Here is a 12,404-nt window from a genome sequence, read left to right on the forward strand (position 1 = left end):
AATGTTATTAATGCAAAATTTTGTAACATTCTACTAAAAATATTTTGGTAATATTTTTTAATAAAGAAAATATTATAAAAATGTTGCTAACGGAAATATTTTACAACATTCAATAAATGTTATTAATAAGTTACTCAAATTTGTTAATTTGTGTAAGAACGAAATAATTTGGTTTAAATTATGAGGGATTTAAATGAGATACAAATATTTTATTGATTAAGTTAAAAAGTTTATAGTAAAAAATTTAACTATTCAAACTTTATTTTTCATAAATATTATTATCTCTCTAAAAATCAAATTTTATCTATTTCTCTAAAAATTTTAGTTGACCATTTATTTTTTTCAAGATCTAAGAGATGCTAGCATAGGGGAGAAGAAAGTCCATCAATAAGAGTTTTGTTTAGAATAATCTTGTAAGGTTGTTTGCATGCATATTTGCATATGTAAGATTTCATGGGAAAAGATAAATCTATGTTAATTTAGGACCATAGTTATATATTTAATTTGAGGGTAAGAGTTTTCTGTGAGCATATTTGAGCTTCCTGTGTCAAAATAAAACTTATTGGGTTTCAACTTGGAACATAGGATTCTTCAGGTAAAAAAAACTACTTTGTATTATCTTAATGGATGAATATGTACTAAGTTCTATTTTTTATTGAAAGTTTCAACAAATTAATGTGGTATTACATGTTGAATCTGAGGCTCTTTGGTGGAGAATGAGCTTGTCCATTAGTTGTATGTGAATTTGAGGTACTTATATTGCATGTGTGTCTTATTTCCTTCGATGCATACAAAATTTTAAGGATTTCTACTATATACAAGTTTAATGTTCCTTAGATGCACATCGAGTCTGAAGTTTCTTCATTGCTGTTGAAAGTCTTACATCGATTAGAGATAAAACAATTGTATAATATATAAATAGGTGCAAACCTCGCCTTACAGAATCATTGGTTAAAGTATATTTAAAAGATTTGTGTTTTTTGGGCATATAGTTTCACCCGCTATCGGGCCACTATCAGATCACCCATTAATATCTACTTCCACACACGAGATGTATATATACCTCAGCATGAGAGGGGTGCGTTAGGATTGATTAGAGATAAGGCAATTTCACAATATATAAGTGGGTGCAAACCTCACCTTACAAGTCGATTTTGTGGGGTTGAATTAGGCTTAAAATCCACTTCTTGAGTTTGACTTCTTGAACTAGATGTTGAATTTAACGTCCTTCAATTATGTGATTTAGTATGAAGATTTTTCAATTGCATGTTGAGTTTGGGATTTTTTTAGCTACATGTTGAGCTTGATGTTCTTAAACTACAATATGAGTTGGTAGGTTTTGCCTTGCATATCAAACTAGAGTTCTTCCTTATATGTTTAATCAAAGTCTTTATTTTATTATAGTCTTAAAAGTGAGACAAATTCATTTGTTAGTGGTTTGAAAGAGGAATGTTGTTCAAGGTCCAAATGAGATAGTTTCATTTTTGTAAGTGTCTATGTGTTGGTGCAAGAGTAAGTCATAAATGAAGATACCATTCGAGTGAAGTTTTCATTTAATACCTTCGCTCAACAAATACATATACAACTAAGTAGAGATACTGTCTGAGTCACTTTAGTGAATTCTCCATTTGATATCCTCACTCAATGAAAACATATGCGCTTTAATGAATGTATCATTTAAGCCACTATAGTGAGTGCATTATCTCCTATTTTGATCCAATAAAATTATCTTTGTTCTAAGAAATATATCATCTAATGGCTTTATTCAAGTAATTTTTCGTAGTTTTTTAAAGTATATGTGTTATGTACATGTATATTCATATCTAGATATTATTGAATTGTATGTTTGAATTATTTAATGATTTAATTTAGGTGAATTGTATTATATACATATAATGCAAATGAGAATGACATGTTATTGTATAATGTGTAACTTGAATTTGAAATCGTGCAATTTGAATCGAAAAATATGAATATTGAGTATTTTTTGAAAAAAAAAAGTCCGGAAATAAATAATTCGTTTTTAGGAACATAAGTTTAAGAAGTTATGTTTTCTTAAAGTAATGCTTTTAAATACAATTTTATTTATTTTTAATTTAAATATCAAAATTGTATTTAGTATTATAACTTTTTTTTTAATGTGTAAAAGTTACATACTTTTACTGAAAATTATGAATTTATGTTTTATCAATATATTTTCTTAAAATTTAGGTAAAGTCTTGTAAACACAACTTTTACGTAATTTAATTTGCATTAAATATTAAAGTAATGTTTTCAGGATAACTTCAGCAATATAGAAGAACAGATGCTATACATCCTCTAAAAGATGAGAATGAATTAAAGAATGGTGCACCACTAACAGTTTTTCTAATAAATTAATATTTTGCATGACATAAGCACAAACACAAATTTAGAAGACTCTGTAAGTTTTTTAATAGTTGATAAGATAAAGTGGAATTATATTTTTTATTAAAATATTTTATACGATTTATCTGTTATACTTCCAAAATATATTGAAAATATATTGATGTAAATTGATTTTAGTATTTTAAAAAAATTAAATTTTCTATATATAGTTAGTGTATTTTTAAAGTATTGTAACATCCCAAAATTTTAGCCTCAAATTAATAAGACATTGCACACATAAATATTCAGAGAGTACAAGTTGGTGATATGGAGGTATATAGAACACCAAACATATTCGAAACAAATAAAAAGCTAAAACAAGATACAAAGTTTCGTCCAGAGCGAGAGAAACTTAAACTACTAAGACTCCATCAGCTGTGGGCTCCATAATGAGCCTGATACTCGTCCATAATCATCAAGCTGTGACATCCCTATTATCGTTACCACTACTAGGGGTTCTCACATCTGCTCACATCAATAGGATTGATGATCATCGCAATGGAGGAAACCACACACACAATCATACAAACAAGCGAAAGGGTAAGTTAGTGTAAAAGATTCTTATATCATAACACTCAACATACAAGTTCATAGTCAAGCATAAATAACAAACACCACACAAGAGGTACCAAACCATATGAGACACCAAGACTTGACTATCCGAATACGCATCCTGAGGCACCACCACGAGATCTGTGGAATTATGTTCTAGCAGTGAGGCACCACCACGAGGCCTTTGTGGAATTACGTCCGTTCATGAGGCCCCACCACAAGGCCTTCGTGGAATTACCTCCTAGCCTTGAGGCACCACCACGATACCCTCGTAGAATTACGTCCTTACATTGAGGCACCACCACGAACTCTCACTAGGAGGGTCCATGAAATTACGTCCATGTGATAAGGCACCACCATGAGTTCCCATTATAGGGGTCATGGGATTACGTCCTACCCAAACCTTATTCACGCCTTACCAACAAATCATAAGTTTCCCATGCACACTAATAACATGTCATTTCATATACACAACCAATCATCAAACATATATCATGCCAAGTTCACTACCAACTCATTAATTCCAACCCATAACATACGTAGTACATGCATATCCACCCTCTCTATGTTTAAAACCAAGCAAACCAGCTAATCAAACAATCAACAATGTTCATGTAAGGAAAAGAGCAAGAACCCGAGCTAGGTCTTGCTCAAGCTCGGAGCCTTCGCTCAGGCAAGAGGAGTGCTCTCGCTCAAGCTGCAGACTCTCGCTTAGGCGAGACTGCAACAGTTCCCCTGGAATTTCACGGACTCTCACTTAGGCGAGGCTGTCTCGCTGAGCGAGACAGTTCGTCGCTCAAAAATACAGCCCCTCGCGAGCACTCGAGCAGAAAACTGGGTGAGTTCCTGCTATTCTCGCCTAGGCGAGATGAGCTCGCTTAGGTGAGAATAACAGTTCCCCCCACTGTTCCACGCATGTTCAACCAGGAACTCATTCACAACAACACCCAAAGCATTTTCACACTATCATGAGCAACATACTATCACCAGAAACACGAAACAGAACCAGGGCATGCAAAAAGTGAATTAAAAACATGAATCCTAGATTCCCTACCTCGAGTGGGGTTAAAATGCTAGCACAGAAGTCCACTGAGAAGAGGGGGAGTACGACAACTCAAATCAGTGCAGTAAAACTGGAAAACAGACGCACACTACTAAAGCATAATGTTTTAGATTCGACTCAAAACAGAGACTAAAGCACTGGAGTGGAATGGAAAGGGAAGGGTAAAGTCTACGTCCAACTTACCCGGAGGAGACTTTAGAGTGAAACAATGATTTCTCTGATTGCCATAGCAGAGCTCCACGTTTTCACCTGCAAGTGAGTAGGAACAATTTTCTCTAAAAATTGACAGAAGGAGGGTGTTAGGGTTGGTTTAGGTGGTTTTGGACACCTCATGAACCGGCCTTAGACCCAACAGATTGGAGCAGCCCCTTAATTATTAGGACAGAAAATAAATAGGCTTTACAAATATCAACAACTAAAAAAATCATAAAAAACCTAAACTTAATAAAGTAGCACTTTTTTTTTTTTTTTAAGGTCACAAATACAATTTTACTTTAAACAATAAAAAATATAAAATATTAAGAATCGTGTTTTTAATACTACTTTTACACTAAAATTAAAAGAAAACTAATATAACTTTCTTTATAAAGTCATACTACTACATACAACTTATTCATTTACATACACTTTCTTTTAAAATATCTAGATTTGTGATTAAGAATTTATTTTGTATTATTTTAGTATTTTGAAAAACTATTTCCTTATAAGTTTGTGACTCTTTCACAATGAAATTCAACTAGAATGTCGAAGACCAAATAGAAATTTATACATAAAAGACTCGTTTTTTTTTTGACGAAGAAGAAATGGAAATTCATATGTAAAACATTTTTTGACGTTTAAGTTAATGTAAGAGCTTTAGAATAATATAAATAATTTATATAAAGAATCGAGTGAAAATAATGAAATTTTCTTTCAAAATTCTTGAACTCTTTAATGATAAGATTTTACCAGGCAGACATACGTACAAAATACTCTTCCAATTACGTGAGTACACGTTTTAGAATGTTATTAATATATTGATGAATAAAAAATAGTTGTATAAATATTCTCTATTAATAGGAAAATGGAATCTCATAATTTGGTTGTTATATTCATGTTTAAAGTTTTTCAAATAAAAAAAAAAATTATTTGTATGCTTATTCGTTTTTCAGTTTATTCAAACAATAAAATTGGTTTACAAAATAAAATATATCCAATATTCAATAATTTCTCATGCTAGTTCGCGGAATCATTTATAACCTTTAAATGCATTCTTTTTATAAAAAATGGGTCCAAGTTATGAATACAATGATCATTTTTATTTTTATTTATAATGACTAATTAGTCAACATTTTTAAAATATTCGATTAATTGATGATAATAAAATCTATCTTAACATTTTTCTTTTCTTTTTCTATCGATAAATACTAATGTTATGTGATAGAAAAGTCAAATTCACCGCCAGCCATTCTCTATCATCACTTCTTCCACAAAATTAATTGGATCTTGTGAGATCCAGGAAATTCATAAAAATTAATAATTAATAAAGTATAAGAAATGAGGGGTTGAGACTACCATAAGAGAGTTCTTTGATAAATCCTAAACAAGAAACAATGTTAACCTAAGTGGTTTAGAGCACTTGATTATGTTGAGGGGACTTGGGTTCAAGTCCTGAGTATGTCATTAGTAGATTTATTTAATTCTGTTTTGTTTTGCAATTATATCGTGAACGTGAAAACATGATTTAGGTTCATACGAACCTGTGAATTAACAGGTTTGCTGGAAATCAAAAAGGTAGCAGTTTAGGTGTAGTAATGGCTATTAAACTTTAAATTTAAATTAATTTCGTTTTTATAATTTTTTTTATTTATTTTGGGCTGAATTGGTGAGAGGGGGAGGAGTGAGTGAGAAAACAAAGAGTCATATTGTGTGGCTAGGGAGTTCTGAGAAATTGCAATCCAGAGAGGGAATTAGAGTGGAAGCAAGAAGGGGAGCTTTGGGAAACAAGGAAGAATTCATTTGGAATTTGTTGAAGCTAAAACACCAGGTAAGGGGAGCTGATTTGCTTGTCTTTGAAATTGCTGTGTGATTATTCATCTCTGTGATTATTTATCTGCGTGACGATGCTTCCATGTTAACGTCACATATGCGTGCTGTGGTTGTTGGATAGAAATCGCATGCCATGATGTGTTGGACTCATCTTCTGTCTCTATCTGTCAAACATGAACCAATTTACCAGAAATATATGTTTTCTTTTAATTTTGGGTATTTGATTGCACATACTATTTTATTCGGCAACAATTGATATGCTTCTGAATATATACGATTTTCCTAAATTCAAATGCTGACTTATTTTTCCTCTCACTCACAAAAGTAATGTTCATTCCTTTTTTTTTCTCTTTCTTTCTTGTTACGTTCCCTCAATCTGGATAAGGATTTTGTTAAACACAAAAATCAATCATGAATTTCATGTGAAGGACGGGAAAAATACTTTTCTATGCTATAAGAATTTGGAGTTTTGGGGGATTGTTCATTTGATCAAAGTTTGCGGCATTATTATATTAAGTATATAAAAGTTAAAACTTCATGAATTCGTATAGGGTTTTGATTGCAATGATTTCTCATGGATTTTAAATTGTATAACCTATTAGTTTCTGGAAATGGTGAAAAGTTGGGGTTGTCAGGTTTGGGAGTGAAAAGAAAATTTAGTTATATTTTTTTAGTATCAGGTGTGGATAATGAAAATTATATATATATTAATTAATTATTGGATGTAAATCTTAGGTGGGATAATAGGTAGTGAATATGCTATCATGCGGCAGGTAAACTTTCTATGTATATGAAAGTGCAAGGCAATGGGTACAATTATATAAATATTATTTTAGTATATTAGTAGTCAGGGTTGCCTAGTTATCAATAATTAATAGGATGTATATATAATTCATAGGCTTTTAGTATACTGAGTGTTGTTAATTCACGTCAATTAAGTAGACTTAATTTTGAAACAATATATAAAGTATATAAAAGTTAAAGTTTATCTTTAATTTATACGTATGGCTTGTTTTGGATTTGTAATAAAAGTGCAGATTTTTATTTCGTGATGCTTGATAGTTTAATTACGTGTAGAGGGCAAAGAAAAATTCGGGTTCAGTAGTTTTATAGATCAAGACAGTGCATAAGAAATATGTCCTTATAGTCTTTTTTATTACTATTTATTTGGAGTGAGGTATAAGATTTTAATAATTATAAAAGTAACCAAGGTATATAATGTATATGCAGTGGTGGAAATTTAAAGTATTTAAATACTATTATGCGGACTGCATCGGGTCAGATGCAGTGAGTATTAAAATGTGTAATCCCTAAAAGTCAAAGATTATGCCTTATTGGACGATGATTGCGACTTTATTTAAACTATCGAGTATGATTAACTCTTGAATAAATTCAAGTGTTAGCATAGTCTCAATTGTGAATGTATACCTCTATGTATGAATAATTGATTTATGAGATATGTGCTATGATTTTTGGAAGTACCTGGCGCCTGACGGCGAGAGGTTTTTGCCAAGCGGTCTACAACGCAACTTTGTATGGCGGTGCCTAGGCAACGCCAGGCAATAGCGTGCGGAATATATATTATTTTGTAGCGTTTTACATCGATGGTCTTGAGGGTTTGGTCAGGGACATGCTGGATTAGTTACGAGCGGGGAGGTTCGTAACGGAGATTTGAGATGCGTGATTGATGCGGGCGGGGAGGTCCGTATCTGTTGTACTCTTGTGTGGGGATACGAGCGGGGAGGTTCGTATGTTCCATGCTCACACTTGAGGCTGCTATGAGTGGGGAGGTTCATAGTAGGTGTTCACGCATGTTGGACTACGAGCGGGCAGGTTCGTAGAGTTGAACTACGGGCGGGGAGGTCCGTAGAGTTGGACCACGAGCGGGTAGGTTCGTGGGAGCATGATAATCCCTAAGGACCAAGGTTGTGAATGGATCTTTCTTATATAGATTATGAGATTGGGGTATAATGTTATAGAAAGGTCAATAATCTAAAATTGATTAAGTTGGACTGGGTGAGGGTCAATTCTTATTATTTTATTGTTTGTATTATTTTTCTTTTCAGCTCACCCTTGCTTGTTTGTGTGTTTGTGTTTGGCGATGATCACGTGACTTGTTACGTGGGAGCAGACGTGAATTCAGGTGATTATGCTGATGCTTAGCAACAGAGCGGGGCTACCGATGGGGGATTTTCTTTATGTTATGTTTACCTACCTTTTGTAATAGACATTATGATGTTTTATCCATTATGAAATTGTAATAAAGATGAGACAGTACGAATGGATTATAGCGAGACAAGTTTGAAATTTCCTGCGCTTGGGAATTTATTGTAATGTCTGATTTTCTTAAAGTATATTTTGTGAAAAATCAGTTTTATCTAGTAATATCCATATGGGGTGTTACATTTGGTATCAGAGCATATGATTTCAAAATGATTTTTGGGCCTTGGGGAAGTGAGCTTATTGCGATTGTGAGATTAGTGTAAATTGACTGAATTGTAAGAGTTGTTGAGATATGTGTTATTGCATGATGTGTATTGCTAATGCATTTTCAGAGATAACTTATAATGGTGTATGATACCTATGTACCAGAAACTAGGAAATGGCTGGTGGAAGAGGTAGAAGAATTGGTGCCAATAACTCAGCTGATGAAATTGCCCATGCTATTCACCGATTGGTTGACGCTATGCAGCCGCAACAGGTGGTGCTACCACAGCCTGCACCACGACCTGTTAGCATGGACGATTTCATGAGGCACAAACCAGCCAAATTCAATGGCAAGGCCACTCCTGATGACGCAGATGCGTGGATCAGGGAGTGCGAGAAGATATTCCGTGTACTAGGCTGCTCAGATGAACAGAAGCTGGCCTGTGCCACCTTTCTCTTGGTGAGTGATGCAGAATACTGGTGGGTTGGCATGCAGCAACAGATGGGAACTAGGGAGGAGGAAGTGAGCTGGGAGAATTTCAAAAAGAGATTCCTGGAAAAGTATTTTCCAGATAGTGCTAAACATGAGAGGGAGGCTGAGTTCTTGACCTTACAGCAGGGCAATATGACTGTACAGGCTTACGTTAACCGATTTGAATATCTGGCGCGGTTTTACACACAAAATATCACAGAGGAATGGCGTTGTCAAAAATTTGAGAGGGGTCTACGACATGAACTGCTTAGGGTTCTGGTGCCACTCAGGATCCGAGAGTTTCCCCTCTTAGTGGAACAAGCGAAAAGTGTGGAACAATTAGAGATGGGGCCTAGTCGAGTAGCCAGACCGCAGAGAAATGTTGTAGAGGCTAGACAACAGAAGAAGCCTTATAATCGACCTCAGATGTCGTCACAAGGGTTGAAGTGTTTCCAGTGTGGGGGAGCACATTTAAAAAGAGACTGCCCCAGACTTGCTCGTAATGCAGGGAGTAGTGGAGGATGGCGGAAATGTTTTGTGTGTGACCAACCTGGCCACTTTGCAGACAGGTGTCCTAATAAGAAGACGGTCGCAGAGTCACGACCACAATTGCCTTCTACAGAGAGGCCAAGAGCAGCAGGGAGAGTGTTTGCGCTGACTAGCGCCGAGGCAAATCGATCAGGTAATCTTATACAAGATACGTGTGTAATGATGGGTCAGAATGTATGGGTGCTTTTTGATTCGGGAGCTTCACATTCTTTTATTTCCAATGCATGTGTGGGGAGGTTGGGATTAGAGGTTCATGACTTGGGGTGCGAGCTAGTAGTCTTGACACCGACGTCTGGGCAAGTTATAACAAGTACTAGTTGTGATGGATGCTCGATCGAAGTGGCGGGCCGTAGGTTCAAGGTGAACCTAATCTACTTGCCGTTGGAGGATTTAGATGTGATATTGGGGATGGACTGGCTGTCCAATCACCATGTGGTAATGGATTGTGGACGGCGCAGATTGATATTCCCAAAAACTGAAGGGGTAAAATTGATTTCATCTCAAGAAGCTATGAAAGAATTGAGAGAGGGAGCTACCTGTTTCATGATGATAGCTCAGTCAGAGAAAAAGAGTAGTGAAGAGCAGATCCGTAACATATCTGTGGTGGCTGATTTTGCGGATGTGTTTCCTGACGAAGTTCCTGGATTACCCCCAAGCAGGGATGTGGATTTCACTATCGACCTCATCCCTTGGGCAGGTCCGGTGTCTGTCGCTCCTTATAGAATGGCACCAGCTGAATTAACAGAACTCAAAAAGCAGATAGAAGATCTGTTAGGGAAGAAATTCATCAGGCCAAGTGCATCACCATGGGGAGCCCCAGTACTACTGGTTAAGAAGAAAGACGGGAGTTCCAGACTATGCGTCGACTATCGTCAGTTAAACAAACTCACAATTAAGAACAAGTACCCGTTACTGCGGATAGATGATCTATTGGATCAGCTGCGAGGGGCTGGGGTGTTCTCAAAGATTGACTTGAGATCTGGGTATCATCAGATTTTGGTCAAGCCTGAGGACGTACAAAAGACGGCATTTCGGTCTCGTTATGGACATTATGAATATGTCGTGATGCCGTTTGGGGTGACAAATGCTCCAGCGGTATTCATGGATTATATGAATCGGATATTCCGACAGTGTCTGGATAAGTTTGTTGTCGTGTTTATCGATGACATCCTCATTTACTCCAGAGATCGGGATGAACACACTGAGCATCTGAGGGTGGTGTTGGAAATACTCAGGGAACATCAATTATATGGGAAATTATCAAAATGTGAGTTCTGGCTGAGCGAGGTCCAATTTCTTGGACATGTAATCTCGGCTCATGGTATCGCAGTCGACCCTGCAAAAATAGAAGCCGTGTTGAAATGGGAATGGCCGCAGACGGTGACAGAGGTAAGAAGTTTTCTGGGATTGGCCGGGTACTACCGGCGATTTATAGAAGGGTTCTCCAGAATGGTAAGTCCTTTAACGCAACTCACGAGAAAGGACAAACCTTTCTTATGGACGGACCAGTGCGAGGCATGTTTTGAAGATATGAAGAAGAGACTGACCACGGCTCCAGTATTGGCTATTCCCGATACAACTCAAGCATTTGAAGTGTATTGCGATGCATCATACCAGGGGTTGGGATGTGTGTTAATGCAAGAGAAAAGGGCGGTAGCGTATGCTTCTCGACAGTTGAAGATCCACGAGAAGAATTATCCCACCCATGATCTGGAACTGGCTGCGGTAGTTTTTGCTCTTAAGACTTGGAGACATTACTTATATGGCTCCCAATTCCGAGTCTTTAGCGATCATAAGAGCTTAAGGTATTTATTTGATCAGAAAGAACTTAATATGAGGCAAAGGAGATGGATGGAGTACCTTAAAGATTACGATTTTGAACTCCTCTACCATCCAGGCAAGGCTAATGTGGTAGCCGATGCCTTGAGCAGGAAACGGGTGCATATGTCTTCACTGATGATGAAAGAATTGGAACTAATAGAGAAATTGCGCGATATGAATTTGGGTTTACAACTGGATTCTGATCATATCTGGTGCAGTATGTTAACAGTTACAAACACCTTCCTTGAGGAGATCCGAGAGGGGCAGGTGCATGATGCTAAATTACAACGGATTGTTGGATGGTTGGGTACAGAGAAAGGAAAGGAATTCAAGATGGGGGCTGATGGCATCTTAAGATTTCGAGATCGGGTTTGTGTGCCAGGGAATTGGAGGATGAGAAGGAGAGTTCTAGATGAGGGACATAAGAGCCGCCTCAGTATCCATCCGGGTATGACGAAAATGTACAAGGATCTTAAGGAGTCATTCTGGTGGCCTGGGATGAAAACCGATGTGGCGGATTTTGTGGCAGCCTGTTTAGTGTGTCAGAAGGCTAAAATTGAGCACCAAAGGCCAGGAGGTACCCTAGAACCACTGGAGATACCCCAGTGGAAGTGGGATGGTATCTCTATGGATTTTGTGACTCACCTGCCTCGATCTGTAAAAGGGCATGATGCCATTTGGGTAATAGTTGATAGACTTACCAAATGTGCGCACTTTTTACCAATCAATCTGAGGATGTCAATGGATAAACTCGCAGAGTTATACATCCGGGAGATTGTAAGATTACATGGGGTTCCAGCAAGTATAGTGTCAGATCGTGACCCGAGATTCACCTCGCGGTTCTGGCAATGTTTACAGGCAGCGCTGGGAACTCAATTGAGAATGAGTTCTGCATATCATCCCCAAACGGATGGTCAATCAGAAAGAACGATTCAGTCGCTAGAAGATCTGCTTCGGGCATGTGTATTGGATCATTTGGGTAGTTGGAATGAAGTACTTCCCTTGGTGGAATTTACTTACAATAACAGTTACCACTCAAGCATTGGAATGGCGCCCTACGAGGCATTATATGGGAGGAGATGTAGA

The sequence above is a fragment of the Vigna unguiculata genome, chromosome 2, assembly GCF_037176805.1.
Source record: "Vigna unguiculata cultivar grain cowpea cultivar isolate G323 ecotype 2 chromosome 2, ASM3717680v1, whole genome shotgun sequence".
In the NCBI taxonomy this organism is placed as follows: Eukaryota; Viridiplantae; Streptophyta; class Magnoliopsida; order Fabales; family Fabaceae; genus Vigna; species Vigna unguiculata.